This window comes from Anabrus simplex, chromosome 8 (genome assembly GCF_040414725.1).
Source record: "Anabrus simplex isolate iqAnaSimp1 chromosome 8, ASM4041472v1, whole genome shotgun sequence".
Classification (NCBI taxonomy): domain Eukaryota; kingdom Metazoa; phylum Arthropoda; class Insecta; order Orthoptera; family Tettigoniidae; genus Anabrus; species Anabrus simplex.
Window position 1 is genome coordinate 162,109,347 of NC_090272.1, and position 16,819 is coordinate 162,126,165.

Sequence of the window (16,819 nt, forward strand, 5' to 3'; positions counted from 1 at the left end):
CAGTGCTGGTTCGCACCCCTCCTGTGCCAACCTCACCGCTCGGTAAGCTACATAATCCTTTAGTCTTACATGAATGCGAACAAACCATCTGAACCGGCTTACTCTTATTTTTTCTGAATTGAGTGTTACTCTCAGAGTTTAGCGAATAACGTAATGACGGATTATTTACACCCTTGTTACTCCATGAGAAAATCGTAGCATCGTCATTCGGTGACGTTAAGTGTCTGTTCATCCTTGAAAAAAGGACTCGCTGCCACATAGCATGGATGAATGAACGATAATTTTGTGCAGTTCGCCGTTCGGGTGGATTGACACATTTTTAACCCGGAGGAACCCAGTTGCTGCCCACCACTTCGTCCAGTCGTTATTTATCCTATTGATAATGTCTTTTTCACTATTTGTTTGTACTGTCATAAATCACTGATCCAGGATATCATAAGTTATATCTTGTTGTCACAGATTAATTTGTAATTTATGCCCCTTCAAAACTCTGTCCAATCATGGAGAAATTGCAATGAATATACGAATACTCTTTCTATTTCCGTTGATTTTAAGCCCGTTTATTTTCGTAACATACTTCCAGAATCTCTTAAAGGCCGGACTGAGTGGCTCAGACGGTTAAGGCGCTGGCCTTCTGACCCCAACTTGGCAGGTTCGATCCTGGCTCAGTCCGGTGGTATTTGAAGGTGCACAAATACGATAGCCTCGTGTCGGTAGATTTACTGGCACGTAAAAGAACTCCTGCGGAACAAAATTCCGGCACCTCGGCGTCTCCGAAGACCGTAAAAGTAGTTAGTGGGACGTAAAACAAATAACATTATTATTATTATTATTATTATTATTATTATTATTATTATTATTATTATTATTATTATTATTATTATTATTATTATTATTAATCCCTTGAAGTGCACTTACATTACTAGCAATCCTGGTCATTGGTCTTCTTGCTGAATGTGCATTGTTAGTAGGGTACATTCATGATCATTAATATTTATTTCCATGTATCGTATTAAATCAGAGCTTTCCCGGTCGTTTACATTCTAACGGAGTAATTTATCAGAAAACTTTCAATATCCTTCATTGACAATGTCACAAAAACATTACGATAAAAGAGTGGTCAGACTAGATAATTTTTTCAGTGATTAAGTGGTATATAAACTTTCAAATATGTTAAAAATGTCCTAATTTAAACAATATTAAAATAATTAAGAGCAATGCGTAATATTTCACGGACTTCCTCACTTCTCAGAAGTTTGGCGACCATCCCTGTTTTGCACTTCTCATGTCACGGAAATCCATTATTAAATTATTCATTAATCAATATATAGTAAGCATGCAGAGGAATTGCGATAAACGTTACCCCACAACTATGTCATAGGCGAAAATCTGAAAATTATTTCACAAAATAATAGCACTTGTGTATTGTATTGCATACTTATGTCATTCCCTGCAATCTACTTACAGTTCCATTCTTTCAGATTAACCTTTTAATACAAATAGCAAGTGCATACTCGGATTTCGTTGTTGCGTTTCCAAATACCGTTATGTGACAATGATGACGTAATAAATACTGACCCGCAGCACATGTATCACATAGAACGAAAATTCGTTGATACAGTTCATGCAATACTGAACCTTAGATGGCAGAACCTTTCTGGCCAGAGTTCTAAGCTGAAAAATTTATAATGTTATTGGCTTTACATCTCACTAGGCAATTTTTCGGGGGCTGACGACCTTCGATGTTAGGCCCCTTTAAACAACAAGAATTACCAACACATTTTCGGTTTTTAGAGAGCTGAAATTATCACACAGTAGTTTTTCTAGGCCCAAGAACGACCTCTGATAACCGAAAGTACTTAAGGATTCCTAGAGAACGGGCAAATTCTCTCCTTGTTAAAGGGGTCAAATGAGCCTTCAAAAATTTGCTTGGCCGTCGACCCGAGAGGGAATGTTCAGCCACAGAACATAGAAACACTCTCAAGTGTGAGAACGTCAGTTGGAATCACTGTTATCGAATTCCACATTTCTCAGCGCACTAATCTCTCTGTTTTGTGTAAGAGGCCATAATTCGACCTAGCTGCCACTGCAGCAGAGCCTATAAAAATCCTGATAATTTGTTCCCGATTGTAATGTTAGCCGACTTAATTCTCATCCCGTTCAATTTGTTTTCTAGGTTGTCTCTTCCTAGCGTTCTTTGGGATGATATTTTAAACACTGAAAATATAATTTCGATATTTTCCAGTTATTGTAAATTTCCAGGTGGGGGTAATTCAACTCGCAATCAGAAATGTTTCTTCCTTCAATAGTTTATATTGTTCATTTTACGCTAAAGGCCACCACAAACAGAAAGTTAAAGCTAGGCTATGATACGAAACCCAAGGAAAAAATTATATTCAATGAAGTTACATGGAATGGCACACACATACTGCTGTGCTATGCTAAGGTATGCTAACCTAATCAACGCCAAGCTAAATTTTACAGATCTCCAAGGAAGCGATTTTCATAGCTGTAGCTTTGCGGATGCGCACAATAATTTTTTCCCGGCATCTAGTATATGTGTGACTTTTGTCAATTATCACAATACAGTAGATATTTTATTGCTTGTTTCTGTGTTTGTTGATTATAATGAAGGACAGACGAAAGAAAGAAAGACTGATTGGAGAGATACAAAAATATGCTTGTCTGTAAAATTAACGATAACCACAAAAAGCAACTGTGGACAAGAAATAAATGAAGCTTTGGAAATTGATTGTGCGTATCATTAATTACTTTTACGTACATGTTTTACTCTACGTTCTAAAATTTGGGTACTTCGTATTTAGTTTTTCTTAATATCATCCTCAATAAAAGAGGGAAATTCATAAAACTCTTCCTGTATTATACGAAATTAATTTTTAATTCTTCATCATTTCCACGCTATGCTTGATTGAATTCACCACGAATTTCTCTTTGGCAAGTTTTATGTATACAGAATCATCATCTCTCTCTGATTCTGTGCCTTTTTCATCTTCCGCGACAACGATCAATAAAAATGCCTCCACTTCAATTAATCCGCCATCTTTAAACGTGTGCCTAGCACAATTTGGCTTAGCTTTTTGTTCGTGACATAGCACAACATAGCTTGGCATTGCTTAGCAAAGCGTAGCTTATCTTGGCTTTCTGTGTTTGGTGACCTTAATGGCTACCAAGATACTGCTGCTACTACTACTATATTTTCACCGGGCGAGTTGGCCATGCGGTTAGGGGCGTGCAGCTGTGGACTTGCATCCAGGAGATAGTGGGTCCGAACCCCACTGTCGGCAGCCCTGAAGATGGTTTTCCGTGGTTATCTGTGATTTTTCATTTTTGCACTAGGCAAATGGTGGGGCTGTACCTTAACTCTTATTATAGACAGACTTCTTGCAGTCAATATTCGGTTAAGACTGAAGTGAGTTGGAAATACATTGACATTTAAAGAAAATAGGATGTTAATTCATAGTGTGAGGACACTAGTAGTAGAAGTTTCCTGCACATACCTCAGATATTTTAGTGCGACAGCGCGTGACAGACAAACCCCTACCACTGCCTGTCACAGACTGAAAGACATTTCCTTCTATGTGTAACTTATACGTGTGAGATATCGGACCCAAGGTCACACGGTAGCTAATTTAGTGAACACAAAACTACAAAAGTTATGGTCGATGCGTCATCTTGTTCCAGTTTCCCCTACTTGATTGACCACAAAAACTTGTTTGCGCTGCACTGGTGCTCCTTTACGTGTTACAAAACACAGGTTACATTTTCTTTCATTGACACCAGTAACGATATCATAGTCAATAGACTCATCTATCAATATTGAATTCCAATGTTGAATATTTTTAATTTCTCTTTTGCATGTAATTATGTAAAATAGGATTACATGAAGTGGTTGTGTGATATTCTAATTTACTTGAGCTCTGGTATAATAGGCTGTGCTTAGACTATTTACTATCCAAACTCTTGGAAACTTGTGTTGTAGGATTAGCAACAGACGAAACAGAAATATGTAATCTCAACGTAATATTTAAAAAATTGCTAATAATACGGTATTTTACGAAGTTTAGTAAGTAGGATGAACATTTTACCAAAAGATAAGGGCTTCCTGAAACAAATTAGAAAGACAAGTGACGGCTAAAACAAAACTAAGGCAAATTAATTTGTTTTCTCTCCGTTGAGTCTAAAAATTTTCACACCTCTGTATGTTCACAGAACACTTGAAGGTCTCTATTTCTTTCACGGCCCTGTCAATCATCTGTCCTGTCTCATCATTTTAAAGGGAGTGTTTGTTCCTGTGTTCCTGAGAATTATTTGCTAACCGACCATGCTGTTATTGGCAGGGAATCCCTAAATGGAGTGTTTCGCGATAGCTGGGTAAGACGAGGATCAGCACACCCTCCGGCGCCTCTGGACTAACCGCCCGGAAATTCTGATCTCTCTGTTTGTAACAACTCTCTATGGGTTATTATTAAAGGAGCAGGTATACAAGCAACGCTACCAAACAATATAACATTGAAGGAAGCTGTCACGGGTGCCTTTACAACAACACACAGAGCTATGCTGCGTAAAATATAACACAGAACGTGACGCCACATCATTTTGTCCCACGAAAATAATGGTGCACATATTGACCTCCTGGATACGTAAACATCCAGTCCCGTGACGGTGAATCCGTCAATTGTGCCTAATTACTAGAATAGTATTACATTGTGCTATTACATTGTCATTTCCATAGTAGCCTCTGTGTATAAAGGAAAGGGTACATAAAGCTGAAAATTACAGGCCAGTCAGTTTGATATGCATTGCATGTAAGATTTGGGAAAGAATTCTTTCTTATTATATTAGAAATTATTGCGAAATCAATAACTGGTTCGATAGAAGGCAGTTCGGGTTTAGGAAAGGTTATTCCACTGAAGCTCAACTTGTAGGATTCCAGAAAGGTATAGCAGATATCCTGGATTCAATAGGTCAAATGGGCTGTATTGAGATTGACCTATCTAAGGCATTTGATAGGGTAGATCATGGGAGTCTATTGGCAAAAATAAGTGCAGCTGGACTAGAGAAAAGAGTGACTGAACGGGTGGCTATATTTATAGAAAATAGAACTCAGTTCAGAGGGGAATTCCTCAAGGCCGCATTATTGGAGCTTTACGTTTTCTTATATATATCAAAGATATGTGTAAAGAAGTGGAATCAGCGATAAGGCTATTCGCAGATGTTATTCTGTACAGAGTGATAAATAAGTTACAAGTTTGTGAGCAACTGCAAAATGAATTCGATAATGTTGTGAGATGGACAGTAGGCAATGGTATGATGATAAACTTGGTTGAAAGTCAGGTTGTGAGTACCACAAATAGGAAAAGTCCTCAGTTTTAATTACAGCGTTGATGGGGTGAAATTTCCTTTTGGGGATCATTATGAGTACCTAGGTGTTAATATAAGGAAAGATCTTCATTGGGGTGATCACATAAATATGATTCTTAATGAAGGGTACAGATCTCTGCACATGGTTATGTAGGTATTTTATTGTTTGTGTACATCTTTATCTCGTTTCTTAATACTTGGTCAGGAATGGGGGAAGTGAATTTACACGCAATTGTTTACGGCCGAATGCCATTCCTACAGCCAACCTCAGTTCAGGAGTTAATGAAAATGAATGGTGTTGAATGAAAATGGGTAAGAAGGTGGAATAAATTGGATCTGGCTTATGCATGGAAACGGTCCCGGCATTTGCCTGGAAGTGTAAATGGGAAACCACAAAAAAGAAGAAAGTAATTCTCAGGGGAGTCGACGGCGTGTTTCAAAACCACGCGTCTCCCAAATGCAGAACTTGGCTCCATAGCTAGAAGGCTCCAACATTCACGGCCATTCCGTTCGGTAATTTAAGTTCTAATTATTTAAAAATTGGATTTATTGTTGAGCTTAATGTGAAGCTCTTTAGAGCAGTTTTAGGTTTTATTTCATCCATCTTCCGACGTTGGATCCTTCCACGAAAAAATCAGCATCAAGCTGTGTAGTCGTATGCTGTGGTTCTTCATACTGAAATGTTTATTATTTTACTCTTTAATATACATTTTATAAATACACACTTTTCCTTTTGCAATAGATTTTCTGGGTAAATAGCGACCCTGGCTTCGTCTAAGTTAAGGCTTCGGCAATTGGCGGAAAATTCCACCCATTATCTTCTAAATCTCGTGAAATATGTATCCACCTCGCTTGGTTTTTGTGTGCTTGAAGAATGTTTTTATCTCAGTTTTTCCTGTTACACCATTATTACTGTGTAGTTGTCAAATTCATTGTTTAAAGTGTTGGTTAACATACTTCCAAAACCAGTTACGGCTAACGTATACATATTATTTAAAAGATAGCTCCATTATCGGCTGCTGCAGAGAGCCTAGGCTTTACTAAAGGGGAATATTCCTGAAATGAGGAGAGATACAGATTCCCATTGCTTTCCTCACAGAGTTAGAAGGTGCTTGCACAAATCACTCTTCAAAGCTTACTGAAATGTGTAGACCGATTGATGCTATGTAATACGCTTTTACAACATTCGCAACGGGGACGAGCGCCATGAGGAATTGTATTATTAGTACAGCTCATACCACAGTTACTTTCCACCTTGTCTCCTAGTACGTCCAATGTGATACATGATATTGCATTTATGAAGACTTATATGTTCCCTAAGAGGAGTTTACTCTAGGGATATCATTTCTTTTTTTTCATCATCATCATCATCATCATCATCATCATCATCTGTTTACCCTCCAGGTTCGGTTTTTCCCTCGGACTTAGCGAGGGATCCCACCTCTACCGCCTCAAGGGCAGTGTCCTGGAGCTTCAGACTCTTGGTCGGGGGATACAACTGGGGAGTATGACCGGTACCTCGCCCAGGCGGCCTCACCTGCTATGCTGAACAGGGGCCTTGTGGAGGGATGGGAAGATTGAAAGGGATAGGCAAGGAAGAGGGAAGGAAGCGGCCATGGCCTTAAGTTAGGTACCATCCCGGCATTCGCCTGGAGGAGAAGTGGGAAACCACGGAAAACCACTTCCAGGATGGCTGAGGTGGGAATCGAACCCACCTCTACTCAGTTGACCTCCCGAGGCTGAGTGGACCCCGTTCCAGCCCTCGTACCACTTTTCAAATTTCGTGGCAGAGCCGGGAATCGAACCCGGACCTCCGGGGGTGGCAGCTAATCACGCTAACCACTACACCACAGAGGCGGACATTTCCTTTTTTTACTGTGCTTTAAAAGCGGTGTCTTCTCACACTGTTACTCGTTTTCGAGAATAGTGGTTTCCATACTTGATCACCTAGATGAAGTCCGTCCCTACTTTGAATGCTTTGGTGCAGCGCGGGGTTTCAATTTATTCACATACTATGCGCCCTTGTTCTTTTCTTCCTCTTCCTGGTATATTTTACCACATTTTCCACTATCGGCCGAGTTTTCCGTGTGGTTAGCGGCGCGCAGCTGTGAGCTTGCATCCGGGAGATAGTAGGTTCGAATCCCACTGTCGGCAGCCCTGAAGATGTCTTACCATGGTTTCCCATTTTCACACCAGGTAAATGCCGGGGCTGTACCCTAATTAAGACCACGGCTGCTTCCTTCCAACTCCTAGGCGTTTACTATCCCATCCTCGTCATAAGTCCTGTCTGTGTCGGTGCGAAGTAAAGCCACTAGCAAAACAAGAAACAAAAAAATATTTTCCACTGGAACTCGTTGTAGGTATCCTAGAAATATCCCCACCTTTTAGCCTCCACTTGCAAATCTCCATTTTTTACTCTAGTAGATTCCGTCCTGGTGCATGATGTTGACATTGAGTTCGGAGTTTGTAATTTTTCGTTCATCTGCTGTCCTTTCTGAGCTCAGAGGTTTGAATTGTTTCCTTCCCCTGTTTCCTTTCTGGACAGCTGTTCCCTGGTGTTCCTCTTCTTTGTCTCATGTTTTTCTTCCTGTGTCCCACTGTTGAATTCCGGCTCTATTATACGGTCTCTTGTTTCCAACATTATTACTATAAGTATTATTATTATTATTATTATTATTATTATTATTATTATTATTATTATTATTATTATTATTATTTATTCATGCTCATTTGCTGAATTCCTTTCCTCAGTGTACCTTTAATACCTCCTAGACATAATGGTTTCCATGGCAAACAGTGCATCAATTTGACGAATTATTTGTGAGGAATTTACCCGATCCGGCTATGTGTCATGCTTCAACAGATCTTTAAGCCATAATACATCACCGGTAGTATGACTTGCAAGTTCAAGTAAATGTGTTGAAGAAGAAATCGATATCCATCATTTTGTAAACAAGCAAGATGACTAGTCAGAACGACATTTTTAAGCGAGTGACGATGTTGGTGAGGTAGGAGAAAGAACGGGGAAATTTTACAACTTCTATCGCACCGATAGTGAAGCAAAAACGCACTTCATGGTCCTGGAAAGTGTTGAAAGCCCGTAAAATTAGACCAGAAGTCTGCTAGCTTTGCGGAAAATGTGGTGTTCCGCTTTACTTGGAGAGAATATGAAAATAATAATAATAATAATAATAATAATAATAATAATAATAATAATAATAATAATAATAATAATAATCCCACATTTTGTTTCACCATTAGACACTGAATCACACTTACAGATCTTTGAGACATTGATCTTATCAACAACAAAACATGCAAAACCGGGCGAGCTGGCCGTGCGGTTACGGGCACGCGACAGTGAGCTTGCATCCGAGAGATAGTGGGTTCGAATTCCACTGTCACCAGGCCTGAAGATGGTTTTCCGTGGTTTTCCGGATCCCGTGAGATCTCCGAAGTTAAGCAACATTCGGCGTGGTCAAAATTTGGATGGGTTGCCACGCGCTTTTGGTGGGGGTTAAGGGAATGGAGGAGCGGAAAGGAACTGGCCACACTACTGTACGTAAACTCCGGCTCAGGCACACCTCTGCGGAGGTTCGGATCTGCCTTCGGGCAGAATACACCCTTTCCTTTACCATTTTCACACCAGGCAAATGCTGGGGCTGTACTTTAATTAAGGTCACGGCCGCTTCCTTCCAACTCCTAGGCCTTTCCTATCTCATCGTCGCCATAAGACCTATCTGTGTCGCTGCGACGTAAAGCAACTAGCAAAAAAAAATCATGCACGTATTTTTTATATTTATGATCAATATGTCAAGTTACTCATTTTCCAAAAAATTAACCAGAATTCCCGAGGTCGGCATGCGATTTATTTAATAAGGTTCCAATGGACTGAATCATATTAAAATGCTTTCTCCCCAGAATTCACACAAATTTACAAAATTTAACATTAAGTATTCTATAACAGGTGTAGTAGCATATTAAAGAAAATACACCATAATCACAGGGATATTCAGATAATTCCAATATTCCTGTATAAAATCTTTATTCAAGTTTTGGCTCCTCATTAACGTTCTGCTGCGAGCCGATAATTCAAGTAGCTGTTCAATGATATTTGAGTTGTGGTTGAAGCAGTGCCTCGCTCCAGCCACCCGGCACGTAATTTACGAGATTTGGGCCAAGTAGTTAAAGTTGTACTTACCAATCAGAGAACGACTGTGTACGCTGCAGGCTGAACAAACACTAGCTTCCTCACAAGTAGACTAGGGCAAACACGAACCCTGCGAGTTCGTCGGACTTTTCACTTTCTCTTGTTGAGATTAGTGCAAGAAACTTAAAGCAGCCTTACATTAAATATAAGAAGTCGATATAACAGACAGTCGGGCTTGTAACGTTATACCCCTAACCAAGCTATACCATACCGCTCGTGGGATGACCGGGCGATTTGGCCGTGCAGTTAGGAGCGCGCGACTGTGAGTTTGCATCCGGAAGATAGTGGGTTCGAATCCCACTGTCGGAAACCCTGAAGATTTTTTCCGTGGTTTCCCATTTTCACACCAGGCCACGGCCGCTTCCTTCCAACTCCTAGGCCTTTCCTATCCCCATCGTCGCCATAAGACCTATCGGTGTCGGTACGACGTAAAGCCACTAGCTCGTGGGATGCAAAGCTGGCACAATTCGAAAAATACGAAATACGGAATTATTACAAACTCTAGCACTGTCCGTAAATTTGTTTCATTATTATAAGCCGCAAACTCCCAAGATAGTCCAACATTATCTATAAAAAGAAACATTGCAGCAATAGCGACGCATCTCAAAACGTCTAGGTCATGGCTTCGGCAAGGGAGTGAAAGAGCTATTTTGAAGAAACATATAATTACTAAACTCCTATCGAGTCATTTAATGCCACTTGCTATTTATTCCATATACTAGCAAATGTGCCCGTGCTTTGCTACGGTATTCTACATTGTATACAGATTTCTACGTAAATTACTGTACACGTAAGATTATATAAACTGCATGTCTCTTAGTATCCAAAATCACCACGGGCAGCTCCCATACGTTGTTTCCGATGTAAGGTGAGCGTTGGGGCGTTTTGATGATAATGGCAGGCCACGTTTCCTACTGCTATTCACGATTAAGGTCAGAAGTTTTCATTATTAAAACAGGCTCCTCTTCCTAATGCCAGTCACAGTCGAGCTGGGGAAATCTTATTATAATCGAGAAATGCAGCTCTGTCTAACGTACAGGCTTAAGGGATCAGGATACGACAAAATGTCATAGGACCAAAGTTGTAGATATCTCCAAATTGAGGTGTTATTGCGCTCTCTGTTTTGTGATGCGACTTACCGTTTAGCCACCAATTACCCCGAAACGAAGGTCTGCACCGTCATTAAAATTCGATATTTTTTGGAGCCAAATTGTTACACATTTCAATATCTTGGAATGTTTACTCGAAGGAAGGTGTCAGGGTTTTGGGATTAGCACCCACATACTTACGGAGAAATTAAAGAAAAAATTTATACTGTTAAGAAAGTAGATATTAATTGAAGTTAGAATAATAACTGAGGACAGCCAGGTAGGACAAATGTGTAAATACCAAGTCGATGTTTTGGAAAATAAATATCCCTCACAAAAATTGTGATGGTATGAGATAAGGATTTAAGAAAGCAGTAAGAGAGGAAAAATTAGGAGCAGGAATTATTAGGTAAACAGATAAGATGATTATGCTGCTATTACTTAAACCTAAAGAGGCAAGGCTGAGGGAAATATTAAAGCAGAAAAGAGAAGAAGAAGAAGAAGATGAAGAAGAGAAATACAGTAACAATTATAGCAAATTCCATATAACACCTTACGATGTGAAACAATGGGGCTACACACCGCGGTACTGTAGAAATATTAACAACCATCCATACTGCTATTCGAAGACGATTGTAACAATCAATCAATCACTATTGATCTGCATGATCTGCATTTAGGGAAATCGCCCAGGTGGCAGATTCTGTATCTGTCGTTTTCCTAGCCTCTTCTTAAAAGATGGCAAAGAAATTGGAAATTTATTTACCATCTCCCTTGGTAAGTTATTCCAATCCCTAACTCCCCTTCCTATAAGCGAATATTTGCCCCATTTTGTCCTCTTGAATTCCAACTTTATCTTCATAGTGTGATCTTTCCTACTTTTAAAGACACCACTCAAACTTATTCGTCTACTAATGTCCTCCCACGCCATCTCTCCATTTACAGCTCGCAACATAACACTTAGTCGAGCAGCTTGTCTCCTTTCTCCCAAGTCTTCCCATCCCAAACTTTGCAAGATTTTTGTAACGCTACTCTTTTGTCGGAAATCGCCCAGAACAAATCGAGCTGCTTTTCTTTGGATGTTTTCCACTTCTTGAATCAAGTAATTCTGGTGAGGGTCCCATACACTGGAACCAAACTCTAGTTGGGGTCTTACCAGAATCTTATATGCCCTGTCTTTTACATCCTTACCACAACCCTTAAATACCCTCAAAACCACGTGCAGAGATCTGTACTCTTTATTTACAATCATATTCCGTCGTCTTTTATTCCCACAATAGGAAAAAGCTGGGTTTGAGCCTTCATTAAGGCTATGGTCGCTTTATTTCCACTCCCAGCTCTTTTCTGTACCACCATCGCCATAAGACCTGTTTGTATCTGTGCGACGTAAAGGGGATTTTAACAAACAAAAAACTATTCAATTTTATCAGTTTTAACATAACTAAACTTACCTGTAATAATTAACATTTTTCACAAGTTCCCGTAATTAGGATGAGCGGTATATTAATCAAGGAGATATTCTACCATTCATCCTTCTCCTTTTCATGTTTAAAACTGCTTTCAGTGAAGGTTCTATAGTCTCGAGAGAGCATTAAATGCGTGTTTACCGACCTATTGCTCTTATTATGAGCATCAAGCGTTTTATAGCTTGGTTTACGGAGCAGTAAATTCGTGGTGTTGTTTCATGTTAGACGTGGCTGGTCTTCATCCACAGGAAATCAAGCATCGAATACATCAGGTGGTATCATGTTAAGCCCTCCTTTATGAATTGGATATGACTTAATAAATGGGCAAGTGAAGGTAAACATTACATTGATTAGAAAGAAGGGTAAACTCTTCTCCTTTAGGATAAGCTATTTAATGAATCTGTATTTATTTTGCTACTATCCTTACCTCGCCATCGACTCAGACAGGTCTCATGGTGACGATAGGATAGGACAAGGACCTTAATGGTACGGCCCCAGTAATTCGCTTTTGTGAAAATGGGAAAACAAGGGAAAATATTTCCAGTAGTGCCGGCAGTTGGGCTGGAACCCACGATCTCCCAAAGGCAAGTTAACATATTGAATGAATCGTTCTATGGAAGAAATATAGACCAATAGGGAACCACGTGATCAATACGCAATATAGTCTAAAAAAATATTTATCTAACATATGTGGACATGTTTTGGCTCTTGGAGCAATCATCAGCACACGCGTATTAAGAACAGCACATAAATAAACAAATCTGAAAAAATCTACAATAAATTACAAACATTATAAAACAAGCATTTAAAAATAAACAGTTGTACTTAAATCTGTGCCGTCTTTAAATGTTTGTCTATGAATATAGTTAACAAATCCAGTGAAAACGTAAATGGAAATTTAAATTTTGGTGAAATATACGGATTGTTTGTTTTATATTCTTAGAACATGTTTAACCATAATAATCAATTTCAATGAACCTACAACCTGAAGTACTGCATTTGCTTAAGGTATCGGTTCTGAGAGTGAATATTTTCTGAAATTCGTATTTTATTCAATTTGAGTACTGATTTTATAATTGGAGAATCCTCAGCGTAGAGACAGCATTGGCGCTATTCAGAACTAAAATCATGCCTATACTAACCACCTAATCAATACACAACAAAATGATATGGCCAAACCTCACAGAAAAGAACCTTTTGACACTAGAAAGCGTAAACGCGCTATACATCAGAAAGAGCGACCGGAGTATCAAAGACTACAAGATCACGACTCATCTACCTACTCTCACGAGAACCATTCCTTGTTGAAGACCTCAGAACACTTTTGTTTCTACCCAACACTTGAGTCTCAGAAAAACTATTATCATCACTCAAGAAAAAAGATGATGATGCACCCCCCGGAATTCTATGGAACTGGGGCCATGATAGATCGGACCCGGACAACGTCCAACTGTGAGTCGAGGCACGTGTTTACAAGACTGGTAGTACGTGATTTTTACTATATTATTTGCACAAACCAAATCTTGCCATGAATCAACGGAGACGAGTGAATGTAAACTATGTGGACATACGTGTGAACAGCACCACTTAGAACTCGGCAGGAAAAGAACAAAAACAATTAATGACTATGCAAAACAAGACCCAAGTGCGCAATATTAATGTATCCTTCCTCTATTTTTATGTGTATTTAGCTGCAATAAGTGTTATTATTACCATATCTGTGAAGGAGGATCATCAAGATATGTCATTACCCAGCGAATTAGCCGTAAGGTTAGGGGCGCGCAGCTGTGAGCTTGCATCCGGGAGATTGTGGGTTCGAACCCCACTGTCGGCAGCCCTGAAGATGGTTTTCCGTGGCTCCACAATTTCACACTAGGCAAATGCTGGGGCTATACCTTAATTATGGCCATGGCTGCTTCCTTCCCACTCCTAAGCCTTTCCTCTGCCATCGCCGCCATAAGACCTACCTGTGTCGGTGTGACGTAAAGCCAACTGTAAAATAATTGCGTTTACTACAATCAAGATTTCTTTTCAAATGCTTTTATTTATATATTATTAATCGCTTTTTAAGTATTTGTGTGCTGATGATGGCTCCAAGAGCCGAAACATTCCCACATATGTTAGATAAATAACCTTTTAAGATTATATTGTGTATTGATTAGGGGGTAAATACTCTATATAGATTTTCTCAAGTTGTATAGTCAGTATGGACCAATATGAGCGTGATTACTTGTAATTAATCCGTCTATTCTCAACCAGAAATTAGATTCAGTTTGGTTCTTTCATGGACAATCACTCGTCGTACTCAGGACACACTGGAAGGACAAGGTCTTCACATGTCCCACCCATCCGGTTACAGTCTTTCCTCGTGGTCTACTGCCCTCTATCTTCTGTTTCATTATGAACTTTCCGGTTTTTTTATTCAGATAGTCTCGCAATGTGACCTAAGAACTGGAATCTCTTCTTATTGATGCGAAAAACAGGCGTTTTAGTATCTTCATCTGGGGAAGTATGGATACACCGGAACATTCTGCAGTCCAAGGTACATGTAACATTTTACGCCAGTACTACATTTCAGTAACATCGATACGTTTCTGTCACAATCCGTTACGATCCAGGTTACTCAGCCAGATAGGAAAACAGAGAATATAATGGTTTGAATGTGACGGATCACTGTGTTATTTATTATCCCACTTTTCTACCAGATTATAGTTGACGCTCTAAATCAGTGCCTCTCAAACACCCAAAATCTCACGCGTGCAAACCGAGGCGCAGAAGTTCTGTGCACTATGCATCGGCCCGATTCGGCACGGCTCGAAACAGCGTTTTGTCTCGGGGCGACTCTGCTAAGCTCGGCTGAACTCGGCTCAGCTCGGCTCGGATGGTGGAGTGCTGCTGAGCAAGTGAGGAAGGTGGAAGCTAAATAAATAATGTTACATTAACAAGATTAAAGTAGGCCTACGTGTATGTAATATTTTAGGTATGTCAGGTACCTGGAAAATAATTACCGAATAATGCCGAAGAGCTATAGGTATGGCTGTGAGAGTCGATTTCGTTTTTGAGGGTACAACATCTTTCTCAATTCTTTCTTTACCCTTTTTAGATCACACTGTGGATGAGCGGTAGAATGTTGAACTCCCTATTCGAAGACCGGATTTCGAACCCGGCAGAGGTAGTCTGATGTTTGAAGGGAGAGGCAGAATAAATTCCATGTCGTACAATGTCGAGATCTATAGACACATTTGGTGTATACCCGACAATTAAATCAGCTGGGCTAAGTGGCTCAGGCATTTTAGGCGCTGGCCTCCTAACTCCAACTTGGCAGGTTTGATCCTGGCTCACTCCGATGATAGTTTAAGGTGCTCAAATACGTCGGCCTCGTGTCGGTAGATTTGTTGGCAGGTAAAAAAATTAATGCCTGACTAAATTACGGCACCTCGGCGTCTCCGCAAACCGTAAAAGTAATTAGCAGGCCGTAAAGAGCTAATAACGTTATTACCTTCTCCGCATGACAGCAGAGATCTTCTGGACATGAGTATATAGCTCATAGTTATGCCTACGTCTATATTCATATTTTGTCTTTAATTCGGACCAATATTTTCCTTAAGGTCTTTCTTTCTTTCTTTCTTTCTTTCCCTCCTTAATTTCCATTTTTTTCTATCAGGCATTTCTTGTTCATAATAAGGTATTCCGCAGCATACAAAGCCTCGGGTCTTCTGACAAAGCAATAATGTCTGGGTTTTAATGACTAAGTATAGGATTATTATGTACTTCATTATTTGAGAGTATTGTTTCACCGAAACTCATTCAGTAGGTCTTCAGAAGGTGAGAAGAATGATAAAGACATGGAGGGGTTGAAAACTTAAAATTATCCACGAGTAGTACGTTTTCATAGTATCCATGGCAACAAAACGTGGCCATTGTGACCTAATTCTCAGTGTAAACGAGGCGATCTTACAATTTCAGCCGGTATAATGCGGATAGAAGATAATCCGCTTAAGAGACGTCTGTGATGTCAATGGGTGGAGATATATCGCTTTGGTGAGGCCTATTGTTACTAATCAGCCGTCGGAGAGAAACGTATCAGTGCTCCTGTCACACCTATCAAAGGGAGCATTGATACTGTTCTGGCAGAGGAGACTAAATTTGTATGTGAAGGCCGGATAGCTCGATTAGTAACTGATTGCGTTAATATTTTCAAGACAAAAGTGATATTAGTTTGCGAAGAACTCGCAGGGTTGAATATCAGGCAGAAAGTACGAGACTGGAAAAGATAAATATTGTTTCAAGTACTTTGAACGTATGCACCCCTAAAATGGTGTGTAGTAACACCGAATCCAGGTGTAATAATATTAATAAATTAGGCTCACAATTAGTCTGTACGATATTTTATAAGAAAGAAATAAAATCCTGGATGAAATTCTGACAGAATTCGTTGTATGGGACTAAGAACTGCATGGACTCAGAATATCTTGCCCTAAATTTCGAAGAAACAGACATGACGCTAGTGAGAATGATTGCTGGTGAAAACTGGTGGGAATAATAGCAAGGGGCATTACTCAGAATGAAGAGATAAGCGTTAAGTTACGAATTAAATCGATGAATGAAGCTGTGCTCAGAAAGCGGCTTCGGTGATGGCACGACCATGAAAGGTGAACTCGGCCACTGTGGGT